Source organism: Drosophila ficusphila, unplaced genomic scaffold (genome assembly GCF_018152265.1).
Source record: "Drosophila ficusphila isolate 14025-0441.05 unplaced genomic scaffold, ASM1815226v1 contig_106, whole genome shotgun sequence".
Classification (NCBI taxonomy): Eukaryota; Metazoa; Arthropoda; class Insecta; order Diptera; family Drosophilidae; genus Drosophila; species Drosophila ficusphila.
In genome coordinates this window covers 3,385,568-3,411,151 of record NW_025063993.1, presented here as the reverse complement: position 1 = coordinate 3,411,151, position 25,584 = coordinate 3,385,568, and the positions used below count along the sequence as shown (strand labels likewise).

The window sequence follows — 25,584 nt, the reverse complement described above, 5'->3', positions numbered from 1 at the left end:
TTGTTGTTGGCTGGGTAGTCGTCGATTTTAGAGTGTGTTGCTGTTGATTTTTATGGAATTTATCTCTCCAACAACACACGGCACAGCACATTTAGCGACACAGTTAGCAAGCAGCACCGCCAGAAATTCAAACACCGCCACAAAACCGAGACGCAAGCAACAAGTTTCAACTTTTTGTTTGATGTATCTGCCAGATACGAAAGGTGAAAAATTGATAGCTTGCTCGCCTGTCTAACCAAACTATGCATAATAAATGTTTCTCGTAAGCAATCGCCAAAAAAAAACGCAAGCCAAACAAAAGGAAAACGAGAAACAATAAATTTATTGAAAAATTATAAGAGATAAATCGGTCTGGAGACTGAGGTTTTTTCTTCATTTTTAGCTGCCTTTAAAGTTGGCAAACCTTTAAGATATGCAAAGATAAACAAATAAATAAATAAGTAAACTGCCATTAAAAGGCAATTTCAGCTTGATTGTTGGCCAAAGACAAATAGTTTGCCTGCATGCTAAAATAATATTAAAAGTGCGAGATCTAAGGGTACCGAAAGCTGCTCTTCTTTTGTCTTTCGGGTTTTCTGTGAGTTTACGGTGATTTTTCATTTAAAAACAAATAATCGTTTTTCGGTTAGAGAGGCGGTTGTGTTGGCTAATTGCCGGGCCAATTCCAACGAGCCATGAGCATTTTCTGTGGCGAGTGTGTGTGCCCCATGGGTTCAGCTCATAAATAATCAAAACCTAATAGCCGGCAAACAAAATATTCAAAACAAACACACAACGCCGAAATCTCGGGGCCCAAAGAAAGCGCCGAAGAAACCGACCGAATAAAAGAGAAAGAAAAAATTATGATCCATGGCAATCATGTCAAATTGATTTCGGTTTTCCTCCGCCAACCACAATGGGCAGGGGTTACGAAAAAACCGGGGAAAGAGAGAGCCCCCAGCCTAATGATATGACTGAATGGGGAAAATTGAAGGAGCTGCAGAATAAATCAAACAAAAACGAGGCAAAACAAAAACGAGGGCACTTCGAAAAAAAATGGCAACACATTTTGAGTTTGATTGAAAAAGTTGATGGTAAATGGAGTTCAGTTTCTGTATTTATATTGCTTTTATTTGAAGGACAAACATTTCAAAATCTCTTGTATCGATCTAGTAAGTATTTCTCTCTGTGCAGCGAAACAAGGAAGAAGGCCAACACATTCTGGCCCGCAGTTTGATGAATTGCAGCACGGGGCTCGAGTTGGCTTGGCCAGTTTGATGGACGACTTGAGACCTGCTTGTGGCCCGTTCCGAACCATGTCAAGTCCCGTCTTCAACCCTGCCTCGAAAATTAATCAATACGTTGGTGTTATTTAAACAAGCCATGTGTACCGAGAGAAAAACAGGGCCAGAAAGTGCCAGTGCAGCCGGAGTCGAGAGGGAAATGCTTTTATAATTGCGAGGGTCGCTGCTCGGGTTGCCCGTAAATTGCCGGTTGCCCGTTGGAGGAGTTACCCGGGCCTCAGCATGATTAGACTCTGTCAGAGGCAGAGGATACCCGCAATGAGACAATTGTGGGTTTTATAATTATAACAAGATCGGTAAATGATCATGGGAACACACAATGCCACTGCCCGCGGACAAATTGCCTCCGGAGGTGGAACAGGCAAAAGGTGGAACTGAAAGCCACATGTGGCAGATGATGATTGCGGTCTCAATAAATTGAGAATGATAGGACAACATTGTGCTGTAATTGTTTCTGTCCATTTGCTTCGTTTGACTTATGTTCTCAGTGCCATTCGAGTGTTTTGACAACAATAATGACTATACAATTTTTGGAATTTTATGGGAAATGTAGAAAAATGAATTAAATCTTTTGAATTTTTTTTAAATTTGTTGTTTTTATTAAATTCATTTTTCATTATTATTTATTTTATAATGTATATATATTTTAAATGTATAATATTAAACCAATTCCATTAAGGCATCCTAAATCCTAAGCACTTGTTGCGCTACAATCTTAAATCCCAGAACATTCCGAAAGAGTTTGCCCGTCGATTCCCACTCATGTTGCCATAAACCTCGTGAAGCATCCGACATTAGTATGCACATTAGCGCCTAAGCTGACAGCTCCATCATGGCTGATCAGCAAAAAACGGTTGCCAGGATACAAAAGTACAAAACTGACAAACCCGTCGCGAGTGACAAGTCAACTGACGTCTCCCCACTGAATTGACTGAGTGAGTGACTGACTGACTCACTGGCCGAGTGTCAATGCGCTTGTCAATAAATTTTCGCAGCAGCCAATTGCTAAAAAAACGAGATAATCCCCTCGCAATCACAATTAAGCTGAAGGAGACCCCGAAAAATCGTAAAAAAAAGCCGTCGGGCACCAAGAAAATGAAAGACTTTGACAAGTGGAAAGAGTCAACGAGAAATTTATAGCCAAGCCCAGTGAAGGAGACAAAAAGCAGCGAGCAACAAAAACCAAACAAAACATAATTTATGGCCGACTTTCGGGATTCTCGGATCGGCGGGTCCAGCGGGAACAGGTAGCCCAGGACCGTTTGTAAAATGATCACCTGTTTGAGTGACGGGGAGGGAGGAGGGAGAGGTTACGGGGAGCCAGACAACCAGACATGCCGGAAAACCGCGGGAGGTCACTGGGCACAGTGGTCAAGGATTTGCATTTGGAAAGGGTTGCTGAAATTCCGAGGAACTAAAAGTGAAACGGAAATAACCCTTAGAGTCAATTTACAAAGTATTTTCATGCCAAACACCATAGCATTTTTGTTAGCATATGTATGATTAAAAAATGAGACAATTTATTAAGTTCCTGAATTTGACTTACTCAATTTTTACTTTATTAGAAAACTGTATTGCTTTTTTTTTATGAAATGATCAGGTAAAATTGTATTGTGTTGCATGGTACTTCTAATTTCTAAGCTGGAATTTAATTTAATATAAGAAATTGATTTGTTTAATTACTTAAATTGCTTTTATGTCGGAAATGCGACTTTTAAGGAACCCCATTTACTTTAACCTTCAATGTCCTTACACTTACCGGACCTGGCCCACTGTGCCGTGGCAACAGGCAACACTCGGCAGTTGCAACCAGCAGAGGAGAGCAAACAGCACGGCCTGGCATTTGAGTGTCGCCGCAGCAGGCGGCCGAAAGTCGTTTGCTGTGTGACAAAGCGCAATTTTTCGAATTGCGAAAGTGCGGGCCAGACTCATGAGGAGAAACCAAGAATCGAGAATCGGGAATCGGGAATTGGGCACAGAGAGCACCACATGATGTCCCTGCGTCTCCGTATGTAAATTGATATTTTTTAGCCGGCTCGGCCGGGCAGCTGGGGCAACAGCAACACCTTTCTGCCTTTGCCTTTGGCCAGAGCCTAACCTTGGGAGCGTCTGCTGTTAACTGAAAATTAATGAAATCATTTCGTGTGCGAACGATCCGAGTCCTCCGCCCTTGCGCTTCATGCGAAAACCAATGGCAAAGCTATAAAAATGAAATAAAATATTTAACGACACATTGGAAACCTGTAGACGAAGGTGTCGCGTTACGCATAATTTATGACCGCAGAGGAACATAATTTTCCACACGGCGACACAAAAAGCGGGAGAGAAAGGAGGAGAAAACTATCTAGGGGATCTGGGATCTCGAACACGAAACGATCGACATGCAATGGCTTATCTTGATCACAGATTAAGCCGAAGACCAGAGACCAGAGACAAGCCACCAACTCCAACTTTTTCCAGGTAGAGTCAGCCAGCCGGCACCTGCAATCTGCGCTCTCCCTCTATCTCCACTCCCTCTTATTTTTTCGTTTTTTTTTTTTTTTTACTGATTTTCCAGCTCTATCGATTGCATGGTAGTATTTCTGGTAGTCGCTGCCTCGGCAGCCGAAACTTTGACAACAAATAATGAAATAATGTAGACACACACTAGCATTCCAGACCGAACCCCACTTTTCCCCCGCGGGAGATAAGATTTCGGTTAGTGGTTCTCCATTCATTTGACGGCAATATTGATTCGAACGAAATAAACGAAAATTGTCGAAAAAAAGAACGAAGCGGACGCAATTTTTGTTGTTGAGTAAACAAAAAGCCAGCCGAACAGAAATCGAGCAGAGATAAGGTGCTGGAGCTGGCTAAACGAGTGAAACGGTAAAAATAACCATGTGTAACTGTTGTTGGGGTTAAATATTCAATGAGCTTTTGACCCACTGGATTTGTATTATTTTCAGAGGGATCAACTCGAAGGTTCCCACAAAGATTTATGAAGCTTAAGTCTATTTAATATTATTTGGAGATCCTCCAGAAGTGTACCCATATAAACGGAGTATAGCTCCCAAGCTCTATTCTTTGGTTTTTTTTTATGCTGAATGGGTTTAATTTATTTTACTCCCACATTTAGAAAATCTGGCAAACAGTTATTTGTACTGCAACTGCATTTGCATGTTAAAAGCTATTAAACCAGAAGTTCCCCCCACAGAACAGATAATCTAGCATTCAAGTAATCCTGGGAACAAGTTGTTTCCATATGCTCGACTTGTGAACTATACGTATTCCCAGACTTTTCCCCCATTTGCAGATCAGTTCTTCCCCAGGTTTTGACTGACTGGCACATCCCATTAAACGGATCTCCCGCAACTGATCTCTGACGCCCAGTGTAATGGAAATCCACGGACTCCCCGCCTCCGAAAATGATATTTACCTGGGGAGCTGTCCAACTTTCCGCTGGTAATCCCAAAAAACTCTTGCTGGTAATTAAAAACCGCCGTGCGTCTGTCAAAGTTAATCCAATTTCACGTCTGCTTACATCAAACACTCACACAGGCGCACGGACACCTGGAGATGCAGGCACACACGGATACTAAGTATCTGGCGGATTCACAGATACATGCGCCGGTTCTCATAGAAACTTTTTGCCGCTGCAAGTAATTTCTACTTTATTTTCGGACAGATTTTTTAATTAAAATTTCATGTAGCGCCAAATGTTGTCGCTATCTCAGGTGTTGATGTGTAGGATGGGTGTTTTTATATATCTTTTTTTTGGTTTTGTCACGGTGGGCGCCGAAAATCCAATTTCAGTTGACGCTTGTCGATCACCGATCACAGATCGGAATAGCAACAATAACAACGACCACAAGCGGCAAATCTCGTTTCGTTATAACAATTTTCAACACACATTCTCACATGGCACGGCCACAATTTGTATTTTCATAACTCGTTTTCTGTATTTTCTGTCGTTTGTTTGGAGGACGCCACTTTTATTAAACTTCTTTTTACTCGCGGTTGCCTTCGGCTATTGTCACTGCTTTCGATTTGCGCACAAAGGAAAGGTACTCATATGTATTTATTTATTTTCTCCATTGATTAATTGCCGTTTGAAAGGTGCAATTGGGGTCCGCGAGTCTCTTTTTTGGATTTATTCTCGAGCGACAGTGAACTCGAGCCCGAGTGAACCGAACTCTGCGATCGTTGAAAGAGAACTGAACTGAGGCCAAAACTGGAGAGCCGCAAGTCGTCGTGGTAGAACAAGTATAAGGTAGTCTCGTCGGGTGGACAGTGCGTTAACAAGACTTACAATGAGTGCGATTTTAAAAGAAATTGTATGATATTTCCTACCGAACTATATGGTAGCATAATCAGTCTTTTATCAGCTAATGCTGATCAAGAAAATATATATATATACATTTTATAGGGTCTCCTTCACTGCGTTTCAAACTTCTGACTGAAATTATAATACACTCTGCAAGGGTATAAGTATTCGAAATATACACTGAACGTTAACGGACTGAGCCCGAACGATACCATGGCCGAAAATTGTGGGGGAGGACGGCGAGAGAGGGTGATTGCGAAGAGAGATTGGAAGAGGGAGAGAACGCTTTCCTATAGCATGCGATAAATGCAGCTAAATAAATGTTTTGTTTACGGTTTGCTTCTTTTTGTTTGCCTTGCCCTGCATTTCGTTACTTTTTGCATAAGCTAAATAAATACGCAAAGGAAGTCAAGTTTTAATGGCTGCATTTGTTTTTGCTCGGCATTGCTAAGGTGAGTTTTACTGTTACAATGCCAAAATAAATATGATTTTATGTCGGCGATTTCCGCTTTAGTAGTCTATATTATTATTGGGATAGGAGTTCCTTATTTATTTATACATTTCCCGTTTTTAATGATTTCTTAGAGCTTAATTTTATGAAATAACAACTTGTAAAGCCATTTTTTGTGCTTGTACTTAGGAATTTGAATTACATTTGTAATCTCAGCACAGAAAAAGCTGAGATTAAAGCTACGTAATGCAAATTGTTTGACCTCTGTATTTCCATTACAATGTTATTAAGCTTTTTAAGTTAAAAAACATTTTTTGGATAACGAAATTATTTTAGAGATTGTTTTTCAAGTAAGTGGGATTTGTATAAATTCGTTTTTTTACTTGGTTAGCTAGAATTTATTGTTTTTCTATTTTTAACCCACTTGCGATTTCTCAACCCCCATATAGAAATTGTCAACTCTCTCCGGGTGACAAATCCACGACTAGATTGACAGCTACGCTTCCCCTGGCTGCTCCTCGTCCTGCTCCCTTTCCCTTCTCTCTTTGCGCTCCTTGCCTGATGGCTCTTCCTCTTTTCGCTGCACATGTGCTGCGTTTCGCATGCCAAGCCACCACCCCCCCGCCCGACAACCTCTTTCCACCCATTTTTTCAGACGCATCTGTTGTTGTCTGGCGTATTTTCAGGTTTTTCATTCACTCTCTCTTTCTCCGCTTTTTTCTCCCTGATTTTCCCAGTGCACCCTGCTGAAAATTCAGCAAGTTCTTTGACTTTCTTCGGTGGTGGTGGGTATACAGAGTCTATTTCCTTTTAACAGGAACTCTATAAGCCAGGCCTTAATTGCAATTCCTTCCTGTTTATGTGCTCACCTCGCTAATGAGCGCACGTTCCAATCGCACGCTCTTTGTCGAAGACTCTCTTCCGGCCACCGCTCTTTCTCGCTCTCTCGTTTTAACCTCTCTAGACCGGTTTTCTGGTTTTTATCTGCTAAGGGTCTTGTTAAAAGTAATTCGTAACACGTTGTTACCAGATAACGCCGTCAGCCCACGAGCTCCTTCTCTCTCTTGCGCTCTCTCTCCCTCTCGCTCTCCCATCGACTCTTCCGAAAACCCCTTTCGATCATTCTTCTGCCCCGTTGTTGTTGTTCTTGCCTTGTTAGCGTCACCGGTTGGCTTGCTAAAAGAGCGATAAAAAGGTAGAACACAAAAAACTTCCAGGTCCGGGCAGGTTTACGGGAGTGGGAAAGAGAGAAGAGGGCAAGGGAAGAAGGAAGTGGGCGAAAGGGAGGGGGAAACGCAAGATCGCCTGCAATCCAGGCTCACGTTTTGACTTTTGGCTTTGACTCCGCTCTCATTGTTGTGTTCCCTGTGCTGCGGTTCAATACACCCCGTTCTTTTAGCTGCAGGGTGCCGCTTCAAGATTTCTCCATCCTCTCTCTCCCGCCTCCCCGTCCCGCCCTCTTTTGCTCCTGGCGAGCCGGTTCTCCGCTCTTCGGACCACATGTGGTGCACTCAGTTGCAAGTATGAGTGATTTTGCCTAGTTAGTTAGGAGGAGATCTCAGGTATTCCAAAGCAACGAAAAAATTAACAAGGCATCGAAGACAAGTTTCAATGACCGAAATGAATATACCCTAAAAACAGAATTGAATTTAACGTTAGTCTGCCCAATTTTGTATAATACATTTTATATAAGTGTCATATGTACTGTCAAAATTCTGAGTTTTAACCGTTATTTTAAAACTAATTACTCGAAACACAGCTCTCCAGTTGGAGAGCCGTTTTTTTTTTTTTTTGGAGACAGAAGAGTTAGCTTACTTAAATTAAGCTTAGTATAAACGAGTCACACCGTTTTTTAATACTACTAGTTCTTATTAAACAAATCTTTTTGTGATAACTTCTCTTTGAATTTTAGATAAGTTTCCAAACTGTATTCTATATCAAACATATGTGTACATTTAGTTGCTAAGTTAAAATAGTGATATTTATTTAAGTCCAATTATCATGGCGAACAACCTACTTGCTGAAGTCAACCCGATCCTAAAAAGGGTATTGAAAATAAAAGTCTGGCCAGGAGGTGCAGAAAAATCTCATGTTTATATGCATTTTGGAAGAAGTGGAGGAGGGCGAACGAAAGTCCGATCCGCCATCCAACATCGGGCACAAACAACAACAACAACAACAACAACGACCGACGATCGTGCACTTGGGCCGCTAATGAACTTACAATGCATGGCTTGTTCAGATCCGAAAAGAAGACGAAAATGTGGGATTCCCGGGAGGGGGAGTTATAAATGTTGGAGGCACCCACACACCAGCGCAGAAAAGCCCGATTAGAGTTATTTGCAAACTGTGAAACATGAACTCGCCTCAGACCCTAACTCCAACTGCATCTTGGAGTCGGAACCCGATGATTGACCCACGAAGGAGTTTCGCCTGTTCGTGCCCCAATCAGTTTGTCCAGTGGGCAGGGCTCTAATGGTTACACTGATCGCAGTCGGCTTAAAAAGAAAGTAAGTTATGGATTGGTGGTGAAAATATAATATTATCTATATAATTTACTTCCAGAACTCTGTATTTTGTAATCGGTGGGCTTATGTTGAAGGTTAACCGATATATTTTTGAATTCACTTAAGAACTGAACATAAGTAGTTTAATTATTCATGAAGCTTTTTTACTAAACAAAACTTTATTGTTAAAGTTATTAAAATATTTTTCGACTGTTACAATCTATTGAACTTTATTAGGTTGTAGGTAGTTTTTGATCTAAAATCGTAGTGAGAAACATTACCAAATAAGCAAATACTTCCTTTTCGATCAGTGTAGTCAACGGATCTCCCTTTCCCTGTCATGATCATGATCAGTAAAACTAACAAGAGGTGTTGCCTCTGTCGTTGTTTCCTTTTGCGGGCCATGTATCTGTATCTGCCCAGGCATCAGTTCGTCATCGTGATTTTCCTGGGTGGTACCACCTTCCCCCTTCTTCCCGAATCCCCCGTTTTCCCTTTGGTTGAGCCCCCTCCGCGACTCTTTTCCTTGTGGCATGCCTTTTGTTTGTACTTTGTCGATCGATCGTCTGCGCTTTTGTTTGTTTCTCAGGGGGAATTTCGCCTTAACTTTAGCATTAACTAGACAACCAGTGGCGTTGTCGCTGATGTTGTTGCTGAAGTTCGTGTTGTTTTTGTAGACTGGACTGCACCCGGCGCTCTGTCAATGGGCATTAAAGACATCCCATAACAGCTCACTTCCCAGGAATCGAGTCGCTCCGAGCACTCAGATAGCATTGGCATCCCAGTTGGTTTTTCGGTTTTGGGTTGGACTGCCTTAAGTCGCCCTTCCGCAGTCCACAAACCGTCCACTGACAAATCAATTTGGTACCAAGGACTTAAAGAGTTAAGACACCGAGTTACAAATGAGTTGGATCAATTTAAAGCTCATAAATCTTGGCGATCAATTGAGTGATCATTAATCTCACTGAGTTGCAAGATGAATTGCTCACGCGGTGGAATGACAATGTACGATATCACTTATAACGGTAGGGGGTAGGTTTAAATGTTTAATTAAATAGTATATATAGGAGGAGATTAATTAAAATAACTAAAAAACCACTTTTGTGCTGGTATATTATTTTCAAAACAAACCGAATAATTCACCTAAGAACTTATCAGAGACTCAAAATTATATTTATATAGTACTTAGAACAACCCGAGATTGCGTTAATCGAGTAAACAATTTAATTAACATCGTATACGCCTCATTAGCGAGTCTATCTGCAAGTTAGTATGTAGAACGCAAGTACTGCAGATTGTGGCAAATATCAATGTCATCGCTCGGAAATGAGTTCAATCCTCTTAGCTGCGAATTCCGATCGTGCCAGCGAAAGAGATAGAAAATAAAACGGACGGAGGGACGGACGGACGGACAATTAATGCGCCACTACAAATCTCATTTCCCATAAATAAGCACGATTTATGACGGACAGACGACAGGCGGGCATCGAAATAAATATTATTACATATTATTATCATTATCGCAAATGAACGAAAAAATTGATGTGAAAACGAAGAAAACAATTGACAATCAGACGAAATTATCAGTGTAGAGGAGGAAAGGTGGCAGCGGGTTTGGCACGCAGGGCAAACATAAAGCCAACTGCAGTCGGATCATAATAAACCATTAAAGAAAATTAAGATATAACAATTCTGGCCATAAAAAACCCACACGAGAATGTGAAGGGGAAAATGGGAGAAGCAGACAGAAACGATCACACCATTCTAAAGCAAATTATGGCATAGTTGGGATAGTGTTCCATTCTTCCGATAACCACACGTCACACCGAAGATAACCCGCATAGATATCGCCCCGGAGTTCCTCGACTTCGATCCACCCGAAAAAACGAGTACAATATTGAAATTTATGACCCAGCTAAATTGACAGGAGGGCTGCGAAGGGTGGCTTTATTTATATATATACACTCGTATATATAGAACCTGGGTTCCATAAACGGAAAAGTAAGCATATATGACTTCAGCTACCGCATAATTGAGCTTGTAAATTAGCAGAATGGTCCGCACATGAAAATACTCACTCAGCTTTCGTTCTACAAATTACTTAGCCCAGATGTTGCCAACTCTGGAAATCGCTTCCAATTCATTAAGCCAAAGTGGGGAAAACCTTAACCGACATGAAGGAATTCCACTTCACGTTGGGCCAAATGAAAAAACTTTGCTAAAATAAAAATGTAAAATAGCTGGGAGGGGCGGTGGATTAAAGGGGTCCCCGGATCAACTGAGCGGAACAATTGCAGTGCGGCAAACAATGTGCAACATGCCAAAGCACCGAAGAAAGACAGAAGCTGGAGACAGGAAACAAGAATCGCTGCACAGGAAAAAAGTTTGATAAATTAATTAAAAAGAAAGTTAATTCTGATGACAAGAAATTATCGATTAAATGGTAAACATTTCCAAGGAATCTTTTTTACAAACAAAGATTCTGTTAAGCTTTCAGATTTTGAAAATAGTTCTTTTATTAGTAATGATGATATAATAAAGTAAATATATAAAAGTTGATCATCTGATTTCAGTCACCACATTTCCGCTCAGTGTGGAGAGAGCAAAGGAAGACAAATCGAGCGACAACTGCTTTTTGGGTTGGTTCATTGCTTTGGTCGTTGCTCCACTAAACAAAAGTTGAGAGCCAAAACTTTGGCCAAAACCAAAACTAGTGACAAATCGGGGCGGGGGAGGCAGTGGTGGGCGGGACGGGGTCAGGTCGTGGGGCCAACTGCAGTCGCCGGAATCAGATAGCAACAATGCGAAGACCAAAGACCAAACGAACCGAAGTTGCAGAGATGTGCATTTGAAGCCAAAGGAGCAAAATGGGGAACAGACACTGGGACAGTTTATCGACACATATCGAGTTATATGACTGTCAAAATCTACACAGAACCCGGGAAAACAACAAACTTTGACTTTAGCCTCTGCTCTTGCTTTTCCAACATTAACTCAACTTGTTTGCTGCTTCGCAGTTGCCACTCGCAATTTTCTCTTGGCTGCAAAAATATGCGCAAAATTTTTGTCATTTGCTCCCCCGACTCTCTAGTATTTCCTTTTTATGGCAAACTTTTACTACAAAGTTTCCAATTTGCTTGTGCGCTCGTGTATGTGGTTAAGTTTAGCTAGAATGCCTCAGAAAAGGGGAACAGGAATTGATTGCTTTTTCATTGTTTTCGAATGGATTTTTGAATGTTGTCGCAGAAATGTGGGTGCGCCGAAATCGATTAAAATCATATTTATGAAGTGCCCAGGAGGGAGTTTTCCGAAAGTGCGAGGTGATTCTTAAAGTTTTCCGAGAAGGAAAGTTTCTTTTACAGTTCTTTGAGGGTTTGCAGCGGATAAAATTATTTTTAACTTAAAAAACTCCTTCAGAAGTTAATGTATTGAAATGTAGTGATTAAAGTCTATATCATTAAGTTCATACTTAAATTCCAAGAACCTGTTTTTAGTACCCAAAAATGTAGTAGTAATTTCTTCAACGCTTTCCTATTAAACTTAAGTAACCAAGAGATCTCCGTTACATACTATAAACTATTAAATTAACGAAGTGGTTAACCGGTTAAATTAAATTGCATCATTTCCTTATCATTCGGGTTTAACGCTAGACTCCATTTTCGGCCAGCTGGCTATTGAAACTTACTTAACACCTCAATGCCCCTAACTGTCAAATGGGCAACGAAATATGCACATTTGACCTAAAACACACACAGACAGCCATAAAACTTCAGTGAGCCATTAACAGGAAACCCGAAAATAAACAGAGAAGTTCCGAGGAATTTCGAAAGCGATTGGGAAACGCATTTAAAGTCAGACAATGACTGGTCAAGGTCAACTAGAACGGAAACCCGGAATCCGTGCCAAAGGGTTAACTAGTCAAGAGACCTTTTTGATACTGTAAAATGAACTTTACAAGAATATACGTGAAACTGAAATACATTTCGCCTTGGCTGCACTTGAGCTCAATTTGAAAAGTGATTGAGTTTGAGTTCTGGTTCGGATTTTCGGTTTCTGGCACAGCACAGCCTTCAATTTATTAACCTCAATATCAATTGTGGCGCATAAATCTCGATAAAAGTAAATACGAGTGCTGCATATTTCACACAAAAATCCGAAAAAAAGCGAAGCGAAGAAGAACGAAACGAATTCATTTGAAGCCCAGGATGTAAAAAGGATTGCGCTCCGGCAGTGATTTTCAATTTAAAAAATTGCACGCAAAAGCGCCACAAATCAAAGGAATTGACTTTGCCAGCAGAGGCAGAAAAAAGGGGAGCTCCCCCCACAATAAATTTCAATCTAAAAACTTAACTAAAGGCACTGAGAGCAGAGCTTCTGTTCTGAGCTCAATGAACAAAAAAATGGAAAATACCTAAGGATGCTGTAAATGATCGAAGCTTAGTATACTCTATAAAAAGTCAAAGAAATAGGTCAAAACGGGCCACTTTATAACCGAATAATGTGGGTTATCACGCTTTTATGAATATTAAAAACATATTTCAATATAACTAAAGGACTTGGGATATAAGTTTAGTACTTAAGTTTTATGAAAATGTATAGATTAAAAATATTTTTCTAAATTTTTTTTATTTATTTTTCGTAATATTTATTGTTGTAGATAATGCTGAGAGTACTTATCGAGACAAATCGTTAGACTTTAAATAAGTGACAATGTCGCCCTAGCAGATGCAAGTTTCAGAATACCAGAAAAGGGAAGCCTTAAGTTAAGAAGTAAGCTGTATTTAACATGTGAGATACCTTTCAGAAGAGTATAAAAACGGAACTGCTCTGTAAAGTAGTGAGCTGAAAAATGCAAAGCGAGTGAAGCTGCCACGCCCCCTAAACCAATACACGCCACAATAAATCTCAATTGAAAATGCTTTTTACAGCGGCCAGTGACAGAGAGGGGGATAAAGTGGGCGAGAGAGAGGGCTTGATTCACTCTTGAAGCCTCGAAAGAAATCAATGGAACGAACGATTGAGTGGCGCCCCCTGTCGCTCCTCGTTCTTTGCGCTTTGAGCCATCGAAGGGAATTTATAATTAATAAATGCCCCCAAGTGAGGCAGTGAGAACAAGTGCTGATTAGTGCAATGACAAAGCAATCAAAACACTTTAGCAAACGTGGCAATTAAAATTCACAAAAGCCCACAGAGACCGCCTCCCCCGCACTCTCCGCACTTACTTTTCCCAGTGTATTTCTGGCGCCCTCTGTTGACCGCAAACGGCAACGACTGTTTGATTGCTGCCAAAGGGAAATCAAAGAGGAATCGGTGGGTGTATATCGCCTATATATATTTGGTCTGTGTGTGTGAAGCAATCACACCAAATAAATCATTCAATGCATTTCCCATTTCGGAGTCGCAGAGGGAGACGGCCATATGCAAAGAGAAAGAGACGGACGGACGGGCGAGAAAGAGAAGAAGCGAGTTCCGGAGAAGTTGCGAATTATTCATGGGGCTCTGCGGTTAAAGGGAAGTGGACCTCGGGCCTGGCCCCCAGGATCCAGGACTCAGCTTATCTGTCATCAACCACACAGTTTAGTGGCGAAGGAAATTACTTTGGATCTCCGACTCCGGCAAAATGGCCGACGGAAGTTGGTCGGTCTGAATGGATTTGGCCATGGTTATCCCGTCGCTCTGATGGATGGATAGGTGCCTGGATGAATCAATGGGGTTAATGTGGCGGAGCAAATGGAAGGTGCCTGGGCATGTGGGAACTTTTAGCAATTTAATGAATTTTCGGCAACAAAACACACAACCTCACAATACAAAAGTTAAGTTTTATAAAAATTATTTTTATAAAGATTTATAAAAAGAGAAACATTAAATATATATTTTTGTTACTTTTGGTATAAGTTTATTATAATTCTTATGTTTTGATATTTACTGTTTGGTACTGTAGAAAACGGAATAATCCAATAATAATTAGAGGATATACAAAATAGAAGAAAATAAATATGGTTAAATTCATCATAATTATGATTTAAAAGTTAAGTCCTTTAGATATTTACTTTTCTTAAAAATGAATGACTTTGAATTGTAGATGGCTGTCTTTTACCTATTTGGTAATTAATCCCATGCGACGACTTAATGTCATTCATAAAGGTTCGTTCTTCTTAAGATATTCGAACTCACATTCCTGAAAACTCAATTTAAATGCGTATTCGCCAATGTAATTAGGTGAAATTTGTTTTGGTTTATTGTTTGGGCAGCCAGTGCTAATAATGAGGCTTGAAATTGCCCAAAAAAAAATAATAGATGGGAAGAAGAGTGGGCTGAGGCCCGTGACTAATCAACTGGACTGCGAGCAATGCGAAATTCCCACAAGGACAAAGCGGGAAGAAATCTAAAGCGTGTTAAATCTCAGGGTCCCTCAATGGCCTTCGCTCCCAAACATTCAATGCGTTTCTGTCTGGCAGCTGTGAAAATCCAATTTCCAGCACGCCTAAGCGGATGTAGTCCTGGCATTTTCTCAAAACTGACACAAAAGAAACCAAAGGACACACATGCACCGTCGCAGGACGAGAGGACGATGGCTGTGACAGACGCGGCACTGGCATTTAAGTGACATTAGCAGTTGACATGTCTCGACTGCAACTGCGGTTGGTCCCAATAGTCAGGTCAGGGAAATGTTCACTGAGAAAAAAGTTTTCCCATTTCTAAAGCAAACCTTCTTTTCTTTTCCTTCCAACTAATAACACGATATATCGATTCATTGTGATTTGTTGAAGACGTTCAAATTTCAAACATTTCAAAAAATATCATAAGTAATTTAAATTATCATAAAACAAAATGTGATTTTAACTTACAGTAACATTCACTTTTACTAACTAAGGAAAACTCAATTAAGGAATTCAGGACTAAAATAGAAAAATATTTTATTACTGATAAATCATGAATTCCATATTTAAGTGAAGTAAATTTTTCAAGTGCACCGAATAGGACATAGAAAGGAGTCTTAACCTCTGAGGTTCAGCGCTTTGAAAATTACTTTCTGTTTAGACAATATTATGGATCGTTTAATGCCGTCCACCGTTGACAAATTGTTTACCCATTTCCTCCAAATCAATTGAAGGAACCTCTCCTCAAAGCAGCAACTGTCGCCGAGGTTCAATCAACTTACGACCCCGACCTCTCGCCTTTGTCAGTCAATCAACAGAGGAAAACAAAAGCAACGATCAAACTTTTTCTATTTCGAAATTGGCCAGAAACGTAGAAATAATTCCAAACGGCAAATGTGCCACAACACGCCATGTCAAGAATGAAAAGTAAACGAGTTAGCGAAGGGAAAACTGTTGAACCACCGTTTTGGTGGCCTGCAGTTTTTGATCAAGTTTTCCATTTCCATTTATGCATTTTTCACTGCAAATCATGCATAACCAAACTGTGGAGGAAAATGTGGGGAAAGCTGCGCGACTCAACCGCACTGTCAGCCATCAAAACTTGTCAATTTTCCATATAGTTAAGCAATTTTCCCCAGTCATGATATGCACTGCCGCAGAGGAATTGTGGGAGTGCAGAAGGTTAGATGGAAAGTTCCAAAGAACCTTTCAAGTAGCCAGACATCAGCTCAGTTGGCATGTGATTTATGGGAAATTGATTAAATGTTCTTCGCAGGCTGAGGTTTAGTGGGGGAGAAATCATTTCGATGTGGATTAGTTTGAATGAAAATATATAAGGCAGGGACAAAAAGGTGTGTATTGGGATTAATTAAATTTGGAATTGATTTATTTAAAGCGTTAAAAGAAAATCATACGTGAAGAGAGTTGTTGTTGAGCCAAGTAATCATTTACTGAGAAAATCAAGATGAATAAACTTCGTAGGAAGAGGTCAATAATTTTGAATGCAGTACTTTCTTTTAAGAAAACGATGGAGAAAAGTGTGGGGCATTAACTTAATAATCTAGACCCACGTCTCATTCCACCAAACAATCATTTAGATTTTAGACCATTGTTGCACCGCCACTGATTTACGATATCCAAATTTATATTTTGACAGCGCAAAAGGAGGAAAGTGAGTGCCGACAATTGACGTCCTTAATCTTAATCTTAATCTAAGCGTCAGTCGGAGGAGTAACCTCGATCCGCTCCGCCGACTGTGATATAAACCTCTCGATAGGGAATCGTGGTGGCAACCAACGACAATTACGACGACAATCCACGGTGCAACCGTGCAAACACAAAGCGGCAGCAAACTCAAACAAATCGCTGGAAATCGAAAGAAATGCGCCATAAAACACAGGATGTGGGGTATGGGAACTGGTACCGAAATCGAAACAGAAACAGAAATAAAGAAACGCGTTGACAGTTTTAGGCAAGCTGTCGATCAAAAAGGCAAAGAGACAGACCGAGTTCCAATTCCAGAGTGCAGTTTCAGTTCCTCCACACAATTCACACCTTGCCCGGGAAATAAAGTCGGTCCGGGGCGGGAATACATATACTATACTGTACTATACTATATATGAGGGAACACGGTTACGGGGTACGGTTGTAAAATGCGCACAATCAGTGCTTCAAATCTAGAAAAATCAACAAAGGAATCGAACTCAACTGAAGTGATGGAGGGTCGGGAGTTGGGGTTCGCTTCTAGGTGAGTGGCAGCCCAGTTTATCAACAGAATGGGGGAGAGGGGGTGCCCAAGAGCTCGTATAACATGTAATAATAAATAGAAAAATATATAAAATATGAGGGACGCAACTGTTGGTTTTGATAAGACGGAGAAATGTTTATGGCTGTGCTACGGATTCACTATTTGCCAAGGATAAACTCACGGCGAAGGATATTATCACTTTGCCTATCTACAGTTGGGGTAAGGATTATTACAAAATAAAAGAGACAGTATCAGCGAAATCGAAAAACACCTTTAAAATAATTTACTTAATATTATTAATGGAGTAATTTTCCTGTTTTAAGTAGGGAAACAAATTTACTGTTTAGTTAACATTTGTTTTGGGTACCAACAAATTCTTTTCAATACATTGATGACTTACCAGTAGAAAAATAAATAAGACAGCAACCAATCAGATGAGTAAAGTCTATTTATTTACAAATTACCAAACTCTTTTCAAGGGATACCCAATGTAACAATAAGGAAAGACACATACCATAAATTGTATAAATTTGTGAAAAGCGCTCCCAGTCAATGTGGGCCAATTCTATTTATATACAATTTGCAATCCAAAGAAACCCCTTAGGTGGCAGCAATAAAATTCAGCCAGATATTTATGACAAACAATCAACACCCGCAAACAACAAACACACATGGCTTGTATCGAAAAGCGAGAGACTTTATGAAGCTATAGATACTCGGGTATCTCTCTATCTGTGCACACTCGCACTGCGGATGGGAAATGCATTGATACGTAATTCAATAGCAAAACTAATAAACTGCAATCGCAATGGCAATTGCGAGTGCGAGTGCAACTTTTATTGAGGCGACCGACCACCCCAGCTGGCTTTCGATGCCAAACGATTCCTGCGCTGTTTACCTTCGATACAATCTTGGCCAGGTGAGTGCAACCGGCACGGGCATAAATCAAAGCACAACTTGAGACTTATCAAGATATGGCAGAGCCAACACAGAACTAGCAGTTGAAACAACAGTTATCTACACTGAGAAAGGAGTGCAACTTAAAGTTAACTCAAACTTTAGTGCCTAATAATGATTGTACTTTGAAGTGCTGTTACATTTTTATACAAGTTGGGGAACAAATTGAATGAATTTGGAATTGAGAACACTTATTGTTATTGAAACAAAATCCCTAGCAAAGAATTTATTACTTATATTTATATTTGGCATATTGAATATCTTGTTTCCTTTGACTAAGTTATAGTTAATAAATATATGATAATAATTTATTTAATTTTTCCAGAGTGCATTTAACCACTGCAGTTTACGGTTCAAACTTTGGTGGCATGGGTAACTCGAGTTGGTGACGAGTAAGGCGGGCTAAAATGTTAGAAATGAATTTTAAATATTTTATCGATGCGCGTTCGTGACTCACTTGAGTCGCAGTTTGTGTCTGGGCTTCTGTCTCCCGGCGGACGCTCGCATTTTGATCAAATGTGGCCCAGGCCACTGAAGTCGGTGGCAACCGCAGAAGTCCCCACAGAAATGGCTCTGAAGGGCCGGAGATCCAGCCGTGTTATATATGTGAGTCACGTAGCCGGGCGGAGCATGTAAATGACTTGGGTGACAAACAGACTATGGACTGATGTTTGGGGGCGGCAGTGGGACAGACCTTGTCACATTGTCTCGAAAGCCCGGCAAAAATTAGAGAGAAGGAGTTCGCCGCTTTGGTTTTCGGTCTGTTTTTTTCGGGTCTTTTAACTTGTTTTGCTCATTCGTGACACGCGCCAAAACACAAATTTCAGTTCGATTTATGCAATTGAGGAAATAAGTCCGACGACTGAGGAAGATTGCTTTCGGCTGTGGCTTCTCTGGATTTCGCCTGGTGGAGAATCGGTGGTTGGGGCCTAAGTGGAGTGGATACCGGGAACCGGGGCCACGAAGTCCAATAAACGTTTTGCGGTAAATGCGAAATTAATAATTAAGCAGACTCGACTCGGCAAGGAGTTAGTTGTACAGTTGAGGAATATTTATTGCCCATGTCAATTGGTTGCCTTACGAAGTGTGATTACTTTTCGGGGGATGGATGTCTTGGATGAAAGGGAAATTGTACAGAGCTGGAGGTAATCAACATAAAAATAGAAGAACTTATTTCTTAAATAACAAACAACCCATAAGGATAAACTTTAGGCATTTTAAAATTTGTATTACCCCTTTTCTTTCTTAGATATGATTTAATTACCACATCTTTTAAGATAAATTCCATATTCATATAATTCATAAAAGACATTAGATGAAACTAAAAGCAAATGCACAAAACAGGCTTAAACGATAAATCATATACCCAATTAATTGGCGGCGGGACTCAAATATCAAACAAATAAAGGAATTACAATCCGGCCAAACAAATATCCCAAAAAATAAATCAATCTAATAAACTTGTTCAACCAGCCCGAAGCCCCAACGAGATTTCTTCGAGATTACTTTTGCTTTTCCAAGCTCGAAAGGAACACTCCCCGGCGATTGTGAGTTGGATCCCACACACATTGAGGAATTTATGTGCCATGACTGTCTCATAATTCCTATATCCATTTTGTTCTGAGTCGTATTTTGGTATCCCCCTGGCATTTTTTTATCGGCCGCGAACGTTTACCATATGTGGGCAATGTCACAGATTGCTCATGTTCGTGTTCCAATGCAGCGGGTAACTTGAGAACTCATTCGAGAACGACTCTGCTGTCCGGGCATTTATTTCATTAGCACGCTGATCGGGGACAGGATAAAAGGAGAATTGGAGAATCGGAGAAGTGGAAAAAGGAGAGGCCGAGAACCAAGAACCGAGACCGGAGAATCGAGAAATTCATTAAAGGGAAAAATTCGAATAAGAAAAGCCACAACGCGATGCCCGGCGAACGATAAACCCGCGACATGCGACTCCAAAAAAATACTCGACCGCTGGGTGACAGAGCGTTGTAATTTATTTAACTGCATTTTGTGGATTCGATTTCCGAGGACCAGAATTTGTTTACGCACGACAGATTAATGCGCCCGTGTGATGATGCCAGAAGATACAGGCGCAGAGATACAAAGATGCAAAGATACAATGATGCTGGTCCGTGTTCGAAGTCTGCGGCAGGTAGAGATGCCTCGATAAGATACTCGTACTCGCACTCACATTCGTACTCGTACTCGAACTCGTCTGGATCCTGAGCGTGTGTGTGGTGCAGGCAGGCAGGCAAATATAAATATTTATGTGGAAAACAGCAGGCGTTTTGTCAAAATATTTGTGTAAGACCTCGGAGCAATCCACAATCCACATTCCCAGCTAAACAGATTTCTGATTCGGGCTTGCGAGAGCGATTTGTACCCCGAAATATTGTTTACACGCCCGATTCTGTTTGTCTTTATCGATGCCAGCAGTCAGATTGTATTAAGTCATTCGGTCGGGAAAGAGTTCCTACGGTCTTACGGTCTTGTGGTTTATTCAGAAGGCCAGGTGCAACGCCCCTGCTTCCTGACTCTCCTCTGTCCCTCCTGGCTATGAAAAATTGCCGGCTTACACGGAGACAGATTGCTGGAGACACAGGACACAGGACGGCGGGACGGGGTGGCCAAGGACACATAATCCTTTGGCCTGTCATAGCAAAGAGTTCCGCATCCCTTGGAACTCCTGCATTGCAGCATCTGTCCTCCATGCGATACTCTTTCGGGCAATAAATCGTTTCAACTGGGTTAATTCAATCTGATGGGGATTTTATTGTGCCTTCTAATCTAAGCTTAATTACGATATAAATTGAGATTTATATTTGACTGTGTGCTTTTGCCACACAACAAATTCATTTTTCTAAGTGTTTATATAAAGTTATAAACTTGAAACTGACGTATATAAAGTTCTAGTAAACAATAAAATACAATGCTGTCAAATTTGTAGCTTAAAACAAGATGTTTAACTTCTAAAGCATTAACAAATATTTAGTAATCAAAAAGTAAATTTATCTCAACAAAAAACTTTTAGTTTTTTAACTATGATTGTATGCATAAATTTCTGTATATTTTTTATCTTGGCTATAGTTCTTCACTGAAATTTAACAATTCTAAGTCAAACCACTTTTTTTGCATTAAATATTTTTTTCCTTCATTAAACCTTCTTTTTGGTCGCCTTAATTTTGTCTCCAGAAGTTAGCTCCTGCCACGCGGTCGACTAGCCGCATTATCCTATTTTATTTACTGCTAATGCTGCGCTTTCGACGTCTAAATCGCATTTGCTGTGATTTTCCTCCTATTTTTTTCTTATACTCTCTTTGGAATGCCAACAACAGGAGCAGCATAAAACACATCATTAATTTAAGGCGATGCTGCGGGACAAGCACATATATTAGGAGAAAGGACTAACGGCCAGAGCTTCATCATCAAACGAGGCAAAAGTCAAAGGACTTAAGTAGCATTGGCAACAACAGTAGCAGCGGCAAAGAACAAAAATTAATTTAGCTTAATTCGTCCACGAAACTTTGGTTGAGGCCAGAAACCAGCGAAGGATGCTCGAGTGAGAGTGTGTGAGTTGGACTCCTTGGGGGCTTTCTGCCGCTGAATCCTTTAATCCTGTTGCCTGCCAGTTTAATTATGTAGTTTATTAGGCGGAAATGAAAAAGCGAAAGCCAAAAGCGGAAACGGAAACCAAGCGACGACCGAAAGAACTCGGGGCCTTCTACAATACGAGTATATATAGTCACAAGGAGTCGGGCGAAACCTCTTCAACCTCTGAATCATTTAACTCTACTTTGCATATATAACATAGAGTTGGGCAATGGAAAATGGAAAACTCTTTCTTACGTACCTTTTTTGGCGGCGCACTCAATTATTTGGACAAAAGTCAAGCTGAGTCTGAAATAGAAAACAAAGCAGTTACAAATTTGTTTGGAAAATGTAGGAAAGCTTGAAGGATTTAGAATAAAATATAAAGTACTCTTTGGATTTAATTTTATTAAATATAACTTATAATAAGTAAATATACTAAATTATTTTTTATTTAGAACTTTCTTACATCATTTTTTTTTTGTTTTTTTGAATTTAATACCTATAGCTCAGAAGAAAGGGTTATAGACCCAAAGGTCTGTTTTCTTTTATTTTCATTGTTTCAAGGCTCAGTGCTTCGTACTCAGATGGAAAACAGAAGGCGAACATTTTGCATTTGGGGCCAAAGGTTTCCAATTCATGGCTAGCAGGCAAGCGGCCAACTTTAGGAATTTTCGTAAATTGCCCCACAATCAGCATAAATTTTGTCAGCTAGCCTAAATTAGCCCACCAGACTCCAGCAGAGAAATCTCTAGACTCCCACAGAAAGCTCCCGTTTCCCCGCAGATTTCCCCTTTCCACTCGTATTGAAAGGCACAAATTTGTGCTAATGAGTTTTGAAAAAGGGATTTGTAGGTGGCCTGTGCCGACCTGCTTAATGCTTGGCCAGCTTTCGAGCTCACTCCACTCCGTTCCTTCCAATCTCGAATAACCTCGGCTAACCTTACCTCATCTGATACTGAACCCCAGCTGGTCACGTGTGTCGACTGGGCCCGTAATTGAGTTAAACTTTTCTAGGCCAGGCCCAAAGGCTTCGACGTCTTTTTTTTCCTGTCGTGCCGGTAGGAAGATGGAGCGGACCTCGATTGCATCAGTCGATGGGCGGAACCTCTTTCGGCCCGGCTGTGGAAAGTTTAAAGCCCGAACACACACACTTCGGCAACTGAAAGTGTTTGCCGTCTATGTGTGTGCATTTGAAACCATATCGAACGTGCCATAGAATTCATCTAGTGAGCCAACAAATGCTGGCTAACACAAATCGAAAGCCCACACAAATGTGGCCAGAAGTGTTTATGTGGTGCAGCGGATCAAAATATTTTCGAAACTATTCAATGCTATTTGTTTTATATTTAAGAGCTTGATAAATGATTTTAATTAATTTTTATGTTTTATTCCATTTGAAATGATAAATTAGATGATTTTATTTCTAGAACGCAACAAAGTATTTAATAATGCTGACAAAGATTATTATTTTTTATAATTCGTATTGGGGTAAGCCTATTTCTTACTCCCAAATCCCTCTTTAAATCAACTTTGCAAGGTCTTATCCCATAAACCTCATTCGCTGTCCATTTGCAATGCGTATTTTTTGATTTTTGGATTGGTAATCCAAATGTGGCAAGTGCCACGTTCTGAATCCGCTCCGATCTGAATCTGGAATCTAGAATCTGGAGTGCCAAAAGCACTAGACACCCGCACACAATGGAAAGTGCATTTACATTTCGAGGAGGACGGGGAGTCATTTCAATTGGGCCAGCAGGCAGTCTGCAAGCCAGGCGCACTCCAAATGTTATTGAAATATTTATAAGTTAGACACCAGGCCGGGCACACACAGACACACACACACGCACACACAACAAACACACACGTGCAATGGAGGGACCTCAACACTTACAGCAATCAAATGCACACAATAAAACATTTTCAATAACTCTTTCGACGCTGCGACTGAGGCCATTAAGGATTGAATAAGCCCCCAAAAAGCGCCCGAAACCCGCAAATGTTTTTGACTGCACATGCTGGGCTCCCCGACAGCAGGAATAGTTTGTTGTGTGCGGGTGCACCGCTGCCATTGTGTCCCACTGTGCCAAAAGCCCACCCAATAGAATTCGGCTCCCAAAGCACTTTCCAATGTTAGTAAATACACAGGGGAAAAACCTACACAAGTCTAAGCCAATTGCTTAAACAAGTCAAATAGATAAAAATCAAATAAATATAAATATCACCTGAAAAACTTAGGTATCTAAAACAGTTTGATTTTATATTTTATTTTATTTCGTTCAAATGGTGTGCATTTTCCTTCTAATTTAGTGAATTTTTTAAGTAACAAGATTATGAGATATATTCTCATTGTTCCATTGCTCTTGAAAACGATAAAAAAAATTGAGGGAAAAATATATAAATTTATATGCATAAATTTAAAGAACCTTTTATGTTTTGGAATGCATTTGTTTCGGTGTACCTGAAATTGGAGGCAAAGCAGAGGCCGCTTTTCAAGTGGCTATCAATCGTTGCCCTTGCCGGTTTCTGTTTCTATTCAGTTCCAAAAATTGTTCGGCTCTGCGCGCTCAACTGATGATGGAATTATTTGCAGTTAAAATACGGGGAAAAAGTACAGACTTGCGGGCACTTCACAAAAAGTGTGGAGTCTATATTTTTAGTTAGCCGCGAGGCCCAACTATTCCCATATGACTATATAGTGGAGGGGCGTTTGATTGCTTTGAAAACATGCAGCTGAATCTCCGCTTTTCCGCATTTCTATCTGTGGCCGGATCTCTCGTTCCTTTTTCCCCTTCGTAAATTACTAACGAGTTTCTCCGGTGGGCGGACGGGTGGGTTTTTGGCGGAAAATAAAATGCAAGTCACGTACGAGGAGGGGGCGGATGGGGGTGCAAACGCGACATCAGCAAGGACATTGTCAAACACAAAGCTCGCCGCTTGTCCTGTTCAGCATATCCTAGGTCCTTCGCTTCACTTCGCCTGTCTTCGGCGTCACTCAACGCCGCTGTTTGTTTGTCAACAACCCGAACCCATCAGCACCTCCCCTTACCCCTCCCCCTGAAAACGCACGAGCCCCCCTTAAAAACACCCGCAAAGCCCCCCGTTGAAAAAGGGAAACCCCCGGAACCCCTGAAAAACGCAAATTGCGCAAATCCTTTTAAAGGCAAAGGCAACGGCAAAGCGAATGCCGCTACGCGTTTTCCACTCAACCCCCACCCCTCGACACCCCTCAAAACCCCCTCGAAAGTCACCCTACCCCCGCCCATGAGGACCATGTTTAAATACGCAAACAGCCGACAGAAGCTACGTGCTTGGAAAATAATTTAAAAGCTCAAAAGGTGAGCAAAAGCAATGCACATAGGCACGTCCTAACAACAATAACAACAGCAACAGCAACAACACCAACAACAACAACAACACACCAACAGAAACAAAAACAGAAACAAAGGCTGCAAAAATTGTATTTATTACGGCGAAGATTGATGAATAATGGGATACCCTTGTCCATAATCGAGGGATGAAATCAAAGCCGGAAAGTTAAGTCAATAATGAATTAAAATTGTATAGTTGACTATAAAGGCAAAAGCAGAAGCTGTTCAATATTAAAGAAATATATTTCTAAGCTTTCAAATTAAAATAAAATAATATAGAGATACTCAGTTTATTATGTTTAAATATTTGTACTTGCTTAGTTCATTATTGCCCATTACAGTAATGTTTTATGAATTTGTGTGAATGTTATACACAACTTTTTACTTATTATGACTAAAAATCATTACTTAAATTGGAGCCACAGCTTCCCTGAAATTACAGGGTACCCACAAAATGGCGTAAGAGTCCACCAAACCCAACTCCATT

At 40.6% G+C, this 25,584-nt stretch overlaps 1 protein-coding gene across 1 annotated transcript in view; it reads right to left on the bottom strand.

The window, feature by feature from the left end:
- Window positions 1–5,496, bottom strand: part of LOC108088282 (frizzled-2) — a 29,564-nt gene extending 24,068 nt beyond the window's left edge. The window contains exon 1 of the mRNA XM_017186003.2: window positions 4,702–5,496. The gene's annotated coding sequence lies outside the window, so the exon portion shown is untranslated. The remainder of the gene's footprint in view (window positions 1–4,701) is intronic.
- Between the last annotated feature and the right edge of the window lie 20,088 nt (window positions 5,497–25,584).